Here is an 11,258-nt window from a genome sequence, read left to right on the forward strand (position 1 = left end):
CTGCGGCCCTCGTCGCGGCTGTGCAGGGGACGCAGGAGTTTTAAAAGCCTGCCGCATTTCTCTTGTCTCCTTACAAAAGCTACGCGAAGGGTGAGTTATGGCGTGGCTGGATGCACGCATATTCTGATAAGGAAGAATAATAACTTGTCAAAGATATATATGATATGTGTTTTCTTTCCAGACAGAATATATATTGGGATAATTCATCAACTCGCCTGGCACTGGCCAGAAGAGAGAAAGAGAAGGAAAAAAGATTCATAATAAAAAGAAGCCAACACAGAAAAATCCCCTTGCATTTAGCGCTTTCTCCCCGCCGCATCCTGCTGCTCTGAATTACGGCCGCGAGGGACCCTCCGGCTGCCCGGACGGATTTCGCACTCGTCGCAGCCCCCGAGTCGCCGCTCGGCCCACAGCCACGGGCAGCCGGCAGGGCAAGGGCACCGCAGGGCCGCACCGCCGGTCCCTGCTCCGCGCGCGTCCCCCGCTGAATGGCCGTGGGGTGTTGGCGAGCGCGGCACGAGGCTCAGAGCAAAAGGGAAGCCCCACCTGCTCTGCAGCGACTGCCTAACGCCTTTAACAAGCTGCCCTCTGGCCCAGCTGCCCGCCCCGTCCGCCAGCACAGCACCGTGTTCAGCCTCCCCCCGAAAGCGCTCGATGCGCCGCTGGTGTCTGAGATTTGGCCCCAGCCGTCAAACTCGCGTTATTTCTCTTCCTACCCATCCTTGTTGCTTCGCAAAAGAAAGCTCCCTTTGCAGCAGGACCGAGCGTGTGCCCGTGACGCTCTCGCCACGGTGCCGCAGCCACTAACGGCAGCTCTGGCCGCGCGGGCGCAGCGACCACGTTATCGGCACGCGGGCGATGCCGGGACCAAACCCCGACCTGCGCCAGCCCCGGAGCAGGGACCGCGCCGGCGGCAGCACCGTGCCGCCCCGGCAGCAGGCTCCGGTGGGGCTCCGCGCCGAGGCCTCGCTTGCCCAGCCGCCGCGTCTCCCGCGGGTGCTCGCGGGAGGGAGCCCCAGCGCGGCGCCTCCGGCGTTGCAGCCCGGCGGTCCCCTGGCCACGTCTCCCTGGCAACGGGAGGCTGCGGATGCGCACTTCCTAGGGATGCGCGCTTCCTAACGATGTGCGCTTCCGAAGGATGCACGCTTGCTAACGATGCGCGCTTCCTAACGACGTGCCACGGTGGGAGAGAGCAGCCCTGGGCACCGGAGCGCAGCCGAGGCAAAACGCCTTGCCTGCCAGGGACACGCTCAGCTTAGAAAGCAATAAAGCCAGTGACCTGTGAAACAGGAATAATATTTTACCGCTGGGTTTTGCATCTCGGGGCGCGCGTGTGCCTTGGCGGCTTGCGGAGAGCTGCGGCAGCGGGAAGCTGCCCGTGGCAGGGATGGGGATGGGGACACGTCTCCTCCTGCTCGCCCCGGGGCCCGGCCTCCTTGCACCCACACCACCGCACTGCCGAGCGGGCCGAGGCTTCTGCAACAAGTCTCCGCGTTTATCCCAACGGGGCCTCGCGAGAGAACACCGGCTTCGCCGCGCCGAGCTGCAGACCCGGCTCAGACGTCACCGCAGCGCTTCCTCCAGCGAGGGGCTAAGCGAGCGCTCCCGCCGCGGCCTCCCGCAAACCTCCCTCCTCCGCGCGCCGCTCCCACCCCGCCGCGGCCCGGGCAGGCTGCTGCTTCCACGCACACGTGCGGCAACATGTAGATCTGTCCGTCGGCAGCTACCGGCTCCCCAGCCCGGGCACCTGCTCGTTGTTTTCCAGCAGCCAGACGGTGCGGTCCCAACGCGCTCGCCGCGGACGCATGCACACGCGCCCACGGCAAGCGGCCACGTTTCCCTCCCGGGAGCCCAGGGATTAGGGGTAAAGCTCCTCACCAGCTAATTGGCAATTGCTCTGTCTGAAAAAGAAACATTCTGGCACATACGAGCCCTCGCCAGCCATGGCAATGCAGGGCGGGCGCTAAGGCAGGGCAGAGCGGCCGTCCCTCCGCGTCCCTCGCCCTGAGCAGCCCGGAGGCTGAAGCAGAGCCTGCGAGCAGAGCTGCGCGACGAGGAGGAATAAAACGTGAGTGACTGCAGGAAACCATCATTTGAGCAAGAGAGTAAATATAAATACCACGCGGCTCTGACACCCCGCGGTGTAACTCTGGCTGGGGTCAACACAAAGCGAGTAAAACCGGTACAACTGGGAAAATTATTACACTCGTAACAGGCGTCTCCGCCGTGCTTCCCCCCGAGGATGTGTGCAGAATAAGCTGCGAGAAACAGCAGGTTAGAAGTTGGCAAATCCCTAACTCAGACGGGGACCACGTAAAGCTGTAGAATAGATTTATAAAATGATTTGTCAACTGACAAGGAAAAATATATTACCAATTTAGGACTGTGATTTGCCTGCAACTTTTTAATCCTTGAGTTGTTGCTGAATAGATTAAAGTGTCTGCTTTAATCCGTGCGTTCAGATGGAAACATAAATACTTTGTTGCTTCCTCCCGGCGCCCCGGACAGCGGTGTCAGCGCCCATCACGGGGCCGGCGTGCCGAGGCGTGACGCGTGGGAACGACCTCCCTGCCGCTCAAACCCCGCTGCGCTTCAGCGGGGACTTTGCTTTCTTACTTTTTGAGCGGCCTCTTTCGGATTGCTCCTTGCCCGCCCCGTTTGATGGCAAGACCAGCGCGGGAGGAGGCAGCTTCTCCACTGCCGGAGCGACGGGGGTTTCGCTCGTGTGCGGGCATCCTTCCTGCATCGTCGCGGTCGCACAGACCTCGCAGAGCTGGCGAGGGCAGCCAGGCGCCCGGGAGGCTTCGCCACGGCCACGGCCACGCGGGAGGGCAGGATTTGGGCTGCAATCCCGTCCGCTCTCAGGACACGCTCGGCCGACTGCGTCATCCTCCGCCAGGCGCCTCGCAGGGGCCCTCGCGCCTCTCGGCCGCGTGCATCGGGGCCGCCGGGCCCCACGCGGGCCTGGCACGGAGGGGACGTCTGCCGCGAGCCGCTGCACGTGGCAGGCAGCGGGGGAGACTCACTTGCATCCCTCCAGCGCGTGGGACCGTCCCGAGCCAACGCGTCCGAACCGTGCGGCGAGGGCCTGGCCCGATTTCTCCTCGTGTCGGGAGGCGACGGGAGCGAGCGCGGGCAAACAGCGGGATAAAGGTCGTCCGCAGCGCCGAAGCGAGAGCGCAGGCAGACGAGACCCGCGGCGAGCCGCTCGCAGCAGCGTGCAATTAGCACTCCAACAATAGCCGCGGAAATGTCACGCTAGCAGGGCGAGACGCGGAATTACCCTGACATTTTATTTAGTGGGAATTCGTAGGGATTCGCCAATGTTTTAATTGGAGCATAAAAGCACCTGGCTCCAAAGCTGCCTCGCTTGGAGGGTGCCACCTGTCAGGGGGCCGCTTTTCTGCGCCTCGCGCAAAAAAAAAGCCCTGTCTGCAAACCGACGCCCCGCGGCTGGCAGCCCCGGGCTGCAGGACCCCCGCCCCGGCCGGGCCGCCCCCTCCCCAGCCCGGCGCAGCGCTCACGACCCAGCGATGGGAAGCCTCCCCGCGCGCCTTTCCCGGCCCCGACGGTGCTTACGCCGCGAAGGCGGCAGCCGGGCATCTCCTCCTGCAACGATAAACAGAGATCACTGTTCTGGGGGATTTTATGATGCAGAAACGCGGAGCATAATTCAATTTTCTGCAACGGAAACAAATGCATCTCTGTTTGCTTCCCTCTCGTTTTTTCCCTCCTTCCAGCCCTCATTTGATACCGCTCCATGTGGCAACATCAAACAATCTTTGAATATTTTAGCTCCTGTAAAATATTTATATCAGAACGCAAGGGAGGAAACCGGTTGCTTCCAAGCCACGTAAACATACGCCGCCGAACAGCTGGCGTCCTGGCAGCAGGCGCGAGGCGCGGCAGCGGCTGTGCGAGCGTCAGGCTCGCAGGTACGTACCACCAAACGACGCCTCGCCCGCCGCCGCCGGCCGCGCGCGAGCAGAGGGCTCGGCGGGGGCCCAACGCGGCCCGGCGGCGGGAGCCCCCCTGGCCCGCACGGAGCGCGCCGGATCCGCCGTCCCCGTGTCCCGGCCGTGCTGCGGAGCCCGGCAGCGTTTCCGCCGCGCAGCTCCCGCCCGCGGGGGACGCGAAGCCCCGCGGCAGCGGCTCCTCCGCGAGCCCCCGCATCGCCGCGAGGCCCCGGGTGCCCCCGCGGGGCAGCAGCAAGTGCGCGCGGCCCCTGCCCTCCGGCCGAGCGGAGACTCATTGAGGCCTGCCATTAAAATGTCACCGAGCAAATTATTAAGTTAAGGTAAACCACTTCCACGCGTCAAAAGCAAAGGCAATCAGTCCCAGGCATGTCCCCCTAGGAAATTAGGTGGAGTAATTAATCAAAAAGCTAATGAGAAATGTGTTTTCTTTCCCAGCCTAACACCACATCATATTCTTATTAGCCAAGGTTATTACAATAGTAATCATGCATGCTCTGAGTTCAAATTGGGTTTTTTTGCTCCACTGCCACCAATTTAGAAAGCCATTAATGGAAAAGATAAACCCTGATACACAAAGCAGCCCTTTGTGTTTAGTCACCTGTCGTGTGATAATCGCCGCACGCGACCTACGACCGCCAACATATGTTTGCTGCTTCGCAATTAGAGGCCAAGCCCTGCGCGGCCGCTGCTGGCCTGGCGCTCGGTCCGGCAGCGCCGGGTTCAGGCAGCGCCGCGCGTTGCCCGCACGGGGCAAACGGCACCAGAAACGGAAAACGCCAGCTGCGACACCCAGCAGCAGCGTGCCACGGACGGCACGGCCCGCGACCCGCTCGTCGCCGTATTCAGAGGACCATAAAGCCGGGAAAACGCCCCGCTGGCACCGCGGAGGCGCCGATCCCTGCTGCGGGAAGCGGCTCCCGCGGCCGGGGACTCCTGCACGTCTGGGTGCTGCTGGGTGAAGCCAGCTAAGGGTCGTGCACACAGTCCCCCAGACTCTCTTTTCCCACTGTTCTGCGCTTTTCTTTCCACGCTGGCAGAGAACCATTTCTAGGGATGCAAATAAACCTCCAGACTTCAGCAGATTTTACCGAGACGTGTAAAGAGGCGGAAGCGCTCTGCTTTCACAGCGGCGGGTAAGCGTTTAGTCCTGGCTGTGTCTCAGCAGAGCCATTGGCTGCTCAACACTTCAGCAAATCTGGCCTGTTTACTTAAATGCCTTTAAGTGGGATCTCAGTTCTTCTGCAAATCTAGCCGTAAGTGCGTAATTTGCTCGGTATTATGGGTTCCGCCTCCACCCACCTCCAAGAACAAGCAGCTGCCAGTCCTCCCAGACCCGAAGTGCCCAGTCAGCAGCCCAGGGAAGGGGAAACATCCCTGCTTAATATTCAGCATTAAATAAGTCAGCCTGCCACAGAGGGAGCGGGGAGAAGGATGAGTCTGACAAAAAAACATAAAGATTTCCTATGCCGTGTTAAAAACGCGCTGACCTGATCAGTCAGCTCAAGGGACGCTGAGCCGAGGTAGATCAGAGCGGGGAAACGCGGAGCCTCGCGGTAGCAGAAGCAGAGGGGGCCCTGATGGGGCAAATCAAACTCTGCAGCGCGATGGCTTTGCATCCCTTTTATACAGCGTTTTATAGAGCCTGGAGGGAGGGGGAGGCTGCCAAGGCAGCCCGGCTCCGCGTGCGTCGCGCGAGCGTGCTCGGCAGCGACGGCTTCGATGCGCAGGTTAATGAGAACCGACGCCGCTCGAGAGAAGCCGTCGGAAGCCCAAAGGCAGGGCCTGGGGCGAGACCGCGGGGGACGATGCTCCCCGCTCTCATTTCGATTGCACCGCGCTCAGCTTCGCCCCCAGCAGCGGGGCGAGACGGCGCAGGGGAGCCCGCGGATAAGGGGGGGCAGCCGGGGAGGGGGCTCGCTGCCCCACCCGCAGAGCCCGGCTGCGATGGTGCTTTTCTCCTGCGGGACGGCAACCTCCTGCGCCGGCTCTGCGGCGTGCGCCCGTGCCCCGGCGCCCTGCGATTGCTCTTTCCGAGCTGCAAAGCCCGGGCGCGTCGCGGTGCTGGCCGGGAAGGCGGCCCGCCCCACGCGCACCCGGAGAGAAGCCGATAAAAACACCGCCGTCAAGGCGCTCCAAAGAGGAGCCGACGAAATGCAATAAACTCCCTCCTAATCTGCTGGCGGAATCACCTCCAGGCGTGCCGCTTCCCGGCGTCCCAGCGAGCGCGCAGGGAGCGGAGCCAGAGCCAAACGACAGCGGTTGCGGCGCAAGCAGCAGCCAAGTGCCTCTAATCCCCCTCCCCGAAACGGGGCTCGTCGATGCTAAAGCCGGCTCCCGGGAGCCTCCCTGCAGCTGCGAGCAAGCATCCTCGTTGCAAAGCGGGCAGAGAGGCCAGCAGCCGGGCCGAGGCACCGCGACGAGGCTGCACGCCGCCGGCACGTGCAAAAGCGGTGGCAGAGCCCCGGCGCCTGCTCGGTCGCTGGCGCGTGGCAAACCGGGGCGCTTCTCTGCTTTAAGGCCTTTAACAAGAAATCTATTAGCCGGTAATTACGTGCAGGCTGTAACATTACAATTTTATGACGGCCATAAAGCACTGCACAATTATAATCCGTGATTTCTGTTGTAGGGGGTTTACCGTTAGAATAACACCGGATTTACAGCGCCGCAGCGGCTCGGTCCAGAGGCCCGCGGTAGCTGCGCATCCCTCGGAGGGGCCCTTGGCGCCGGTACACCTCGGCCAGCGCTGACGGGATCCAGCAGCGGGGATCGGGACGCAGGGACGCTGCGCGGGGCTGGCTTGGCTGGTGGAGTTATAATTTCTGAAGTTACTCCAAAATGAATATGGATGCACATCTGCCTCCGCTTCGGTGTAACAAACGGTTGGAGACTCTGCTAAATTACCCCGAAACTGCGTCCACCGCTGACATCCCGACTACCGTGGGCACGTACCAGCCCTGGCCTGGATCTGCCAGGAGACGCTCCACGGCCTGGAAAAAAAAAACACTGCAGGTTTTTAATTTTTTACCATTATTGGGCAGGAAAAAAAAGGCATTCACCACCTCCGTCTCCTATGGGAAACGACCACGGCGTGCCGCATCCCCGAGCTGGGGAAACCGAGGCAGGCGGGACAGGTCCTGCCAGCTTCTCCCGCCGCAGCCGAGCACAGGCAGAAGCAGGGGTCCCATTACTCAGTGCCTTGCTCTAAGCACGAGATAACACATCTTAAATGTGTTTATTTCCATCCAGGCTGCTTTTTAATTTGATTATTTATCTCCCGTTTAGCCTTTGACAGATCAAAGGCTCGGCGGAGGGGAAGCAGAGCTGGGCTGCGCATGAGAATGAGCCTTGATACATAATTAATTAACATAAAACAGTTTCATTAGGAGATGGTGTTACACGGCTGTTTGTCTTGAAAATTTAAACCGCGTAAAGAGAACGAGGAGAAACACATCTTCCCGTCCGCGCGGCTGGCGGAGCGGCGGCCTGATCCTGCCCCGGCCGGCGCAGCCGGGCTCAGCGCCGCCGCGGCTCCCGGGAGGAGAAACCACGGCGAGAAGTTTGGGAGGCTGCGCCACCGTCCCGGCACCCCATCCCTCTTCTCTAATTGCGTGCAGTGTCTCCCATCGTTGATTATTAATCTGTTTTTAATTCTATTAAGAGATGGCCAGGAGAAAGAGTATCAATTTTAGATTAACAAGGTTATTAGCACTTAATTATGTGAGGTGTCTTTGTAATTGAAAAGGAAAAGAGGAAGCGCCATAAATATCCCCAGACTCTAAGCTCCTCGGGGTTTGCGGGTGCCTCTTGCTCTTCACAAGGATATGGAACCATAAATATTGAATATCTTGTAAAAAAAAATTACCGGGAAGGGAGAGGATGCCCTCTGGATATTCCAGCGCTGAATGTTCTTGCATTTACAAATATTCATTAGCCGGGATCTGCAAAGTTATTTCCACCAAGACTGAGAGAACGAGCCAGAGAGAGAGGTTATTGAGAAAAGGAGAGTCTAGAGTAAATATTATTAGTAATTTTTATCTCTGCATGTCCCTAATTATTCCATAATTAGGAAAAGTGCACATATGCATATACAATCACCAACCTGTCAGTCTCGGTGGTGTTTGCTCCCGGCCCCGCCGCCAGCCCGGGGACGGAGCCGGCTCTTAAATCCCGATTCCCCGGCTGAAACAGGCTGCTCGGGGAGCACGGGGCGAGCGGGAGGCGCTGCCAGCAGAGCCTGGCCCCAGGGCTTGCCGTGTCCCCCCGTGTCCCCCCGTGTCCCCCCGTGTCCCCCGGCAGCGCCAGGGCCCCGTCTCGCCCGCCAGCGCCGCGCATCCTCCCGCGCACGGCTGCCGCTCGGGCCCTCGCCGGCGCTTCCCGCTGAAAGCCCAGGACAATTTATGGAGCCATCAGGCTTTGCCAAGCACCGGCGACTTGGAGCCGCTGCCACTTAGAGAAAAATTAAAATGACAAATCTTGGGCTCTTTTTAATTAAAATATAATAGGCGATCTCAGCAGGAAACAGTTACAATAACGTGTCACTTGCCAGAACCCGCTTTATTGGAGCTATTAAAAAAAAAAGGGGGGGGGCTGAGAGCTGGGAGAAGCCACATCCACCTCCATCGATCCTCGCTGATGGATGTCTGCCCCGCGGGCGCAGGAGGAGACAGGGCCGGAGGCGACCTCCCAGCAGGGACGGGCCCTTCCCTCGCTCGAGACGGTTTCGTTTAGCCGGCGGTCCCCGCTCCCGCCCGGCGGCAGCCAGAGCCCGCAGCCCTCGGCAGGACCCGGCCGCCGTGACGGCCCCGAGGGCGGTGGCTGGCACCAGGGAGGCTGCTGACGACCGGCAGAGTTTGGCACCCCGTTTGCCTTCCCTGCCGCCCGCAGCCGAGGCCGTAATTGCCGAGCATCTGCTCGGAGGAGCCACTCGAGGAGATGACGGATAACCGCAGAGCTCAGGCGAGCGCAGGGTGTCAGACAGGGCGGTGATGGATGGGGAGAGGCGCCCCGCGGGCCAGGCAGCCCCACGAGCACCGCGCCAGCCTCCACGTTTCCCTTAGCCAATACAACGGTTAAGAGGCCCCCAGGTCTGCGGAGCAGCGTGGCTCATCCGCCGGCCCCGAAACGTCCCCCGCCAGCGCGGCAGCACCGAAGCCCGGCGCCCGGGGGAGCAGCGGGCCGTCGCTTCGCCCTGCGGCCCGCCACCGCGCAGGGGAGCCACGGCTGCTCCGGTGCCCGGGGCAGCTTGGGCCCGGCGTCCCTCTGCCGCAGAGCGGAGGCGGCAGCGTCGCGCCCGGCCCGGCCCGGCCCGGCCCAGCTGCCGCGAGTGGGCCGAGGTCGTGGGGAGGGGGGTGTCGCACGCCACGAGTGCAGCTCTTCATCTTAACTGAACGCGTTACAGATGAGCTCATCAACAAAAATCTAATTATTATGTGTGAGGCCAAGCTTAATTGCTTGTCCTTGACATGAATAATGCACCACGTAAGCCTATTAGCCAGTGTAAGCCTATTATTATTATTATCATGCTCACTGTCAAAAGTATAAAAGTAAAACAGTCGAACAGGGGGGAAAAAATAATGTTATGCAATTAGCAGCAAAACGCCAGACAAATAAGCTCATTAATTCTTAGAGCGAGCAAGCTCCACCGGCAGTTATTAAATGCCCATTTGGGGGCCGGTCGGGGTGACGCCCGCCGCGGCGGGCAGAGGCGGGCGCAGGGGGGTGAGCCGCGCCCCGTCCCGCTCCCTCCCGCGGCCGAGGATTCGCCCCCGCGCTCGCCCCGGGGGTCCGCAGCGGCCCGGGAAGGGGCAAACCCCGCGAGCAGCCGGCCCCAGGAAAGCAGCCTCCCTGCAAGCAAAGTTTCCCAAACAGAGTTGAGAGCCCGGAGCCGGATTCAAGCTCAGTTCAAGCTCCCTCCCGGCAACCCCAGCAGCCAGGCTGGCATTTTCCTCCCGTCATCCGAAACCAAGCGCTGGCCCGCGCCGACCCTCGACCTCCCCCAACTGCCGCCTGGCTCTTTCGCATCATTTGCTAATTAAATCCCACTAATGAGAAAATCAGGATGCAGGAGCTGGCTGAGCAACGTCGCCTCCTGCACACACACTCCTCACGGACTTATCACTAGTCACAGGATGTTTACAATAATTTTTAATTTGTGCAATTATTAATCATTTTTCTATCTGCCTAATTTGCATAATAATTACTCTGCTCTGTGTTTGCCATGACTGTGAATGACAGTGTTTTAAATTAAATTAAGATTTTAATATTCTTTTTTTCTGGTTAAAGCTAATCAAAGTTCTCTTTTAATGCCAGGACCAGGGCTGCTGTCCTTCCAGAAACAATAATACAGAGATCCGCTTCCCAGTGTCATTGGCTTTATCTCCTTCGCCTCTCTCATCCCAGAGGATCCCGGAGCATTTTCCAATCTCTCCGCTGCCAAAAACACTCAAACACAGCCGCATCCGGGGCCGGGGAGCCGCGGCGCAGCAGGACGCAGACCAAGGGCAGCGGGACAAACCCGCGTGCCTCCGCCCCAGCCGCACACGTGGGCACGTGCGTGGGCAGGATCCGCGAGGAAGAGGAAGGTGTATGAGGGACAGTTTGCTGGGAGCAGGGCCGGGCTCTGACCTTGCGGGGGACACGGAGCACAGCCCCGCAGCACCCCTGCGCCAGGCCTGGGGATGAGCAGGGCTGCGACCCCCGGCCCCCAGGCACCTCCCCGGGTCCCCATGCCCCCGGGACCGGGCGCGCTGCTCCCAGCCAGCCTCAGCCCTGTTTCAGGGCCAGCCAGGGGACTGTACCGGCTAAAGACCCACCTACCCGCCCCACATCCCAAAGGGGCGCAGGGGCCTCCAGGGATGCGACGCAGGGACGCAGACATGCGCAGGGAGGCTGCTAAACCTCCTGCGGCCACCTGAGGCTTTCCGCAGGGTCAAGCGCTCGGAGCGAGTCCTGCCAACACCTCCCTCTTGCTCTCCCTCCAAGATGCGCAGGAAGCCACAGGCTGCTTCATTCCTCTCACTGCCAAAGTTCAATGTCTTGCGAATATTGTTCTGTCAGTCACAGCACAGTTTCAGCTCCTTTGCATCCCACGCTGTCTGTATTAGGTAATAACCAAGCATTCACACTTGCAGCGAACACCCAAGCCAGGTCCCTGCAACCCTTGCAAAAGAGGTACGATCAGCTGTGCTCTGTATTTGCAAACGGTGTACGCAGGCTGCTCCTTCGCAGTCACTCTGAGCGCCCCAGGCTGCAGCTGACCTTGAAACTACAGGGGAAAAGTAT

Source organism: Dromaius novaehollandiae, chromosome 21 (genome assembly GCF_036370855.1).
Source record: "Dromaius novaehollandiae isolate bDroNov1 chromosome 21, bDroNov1.hap1, whole genome shotgun sequence".
In the NCBI taxonomy this organism is placed as follows: Eukaryota; Metazoa; Chordata; class Aves; order Casuariiformes; family Dromaiidae; genus Dromaius; species Dromaius novaehollandiae.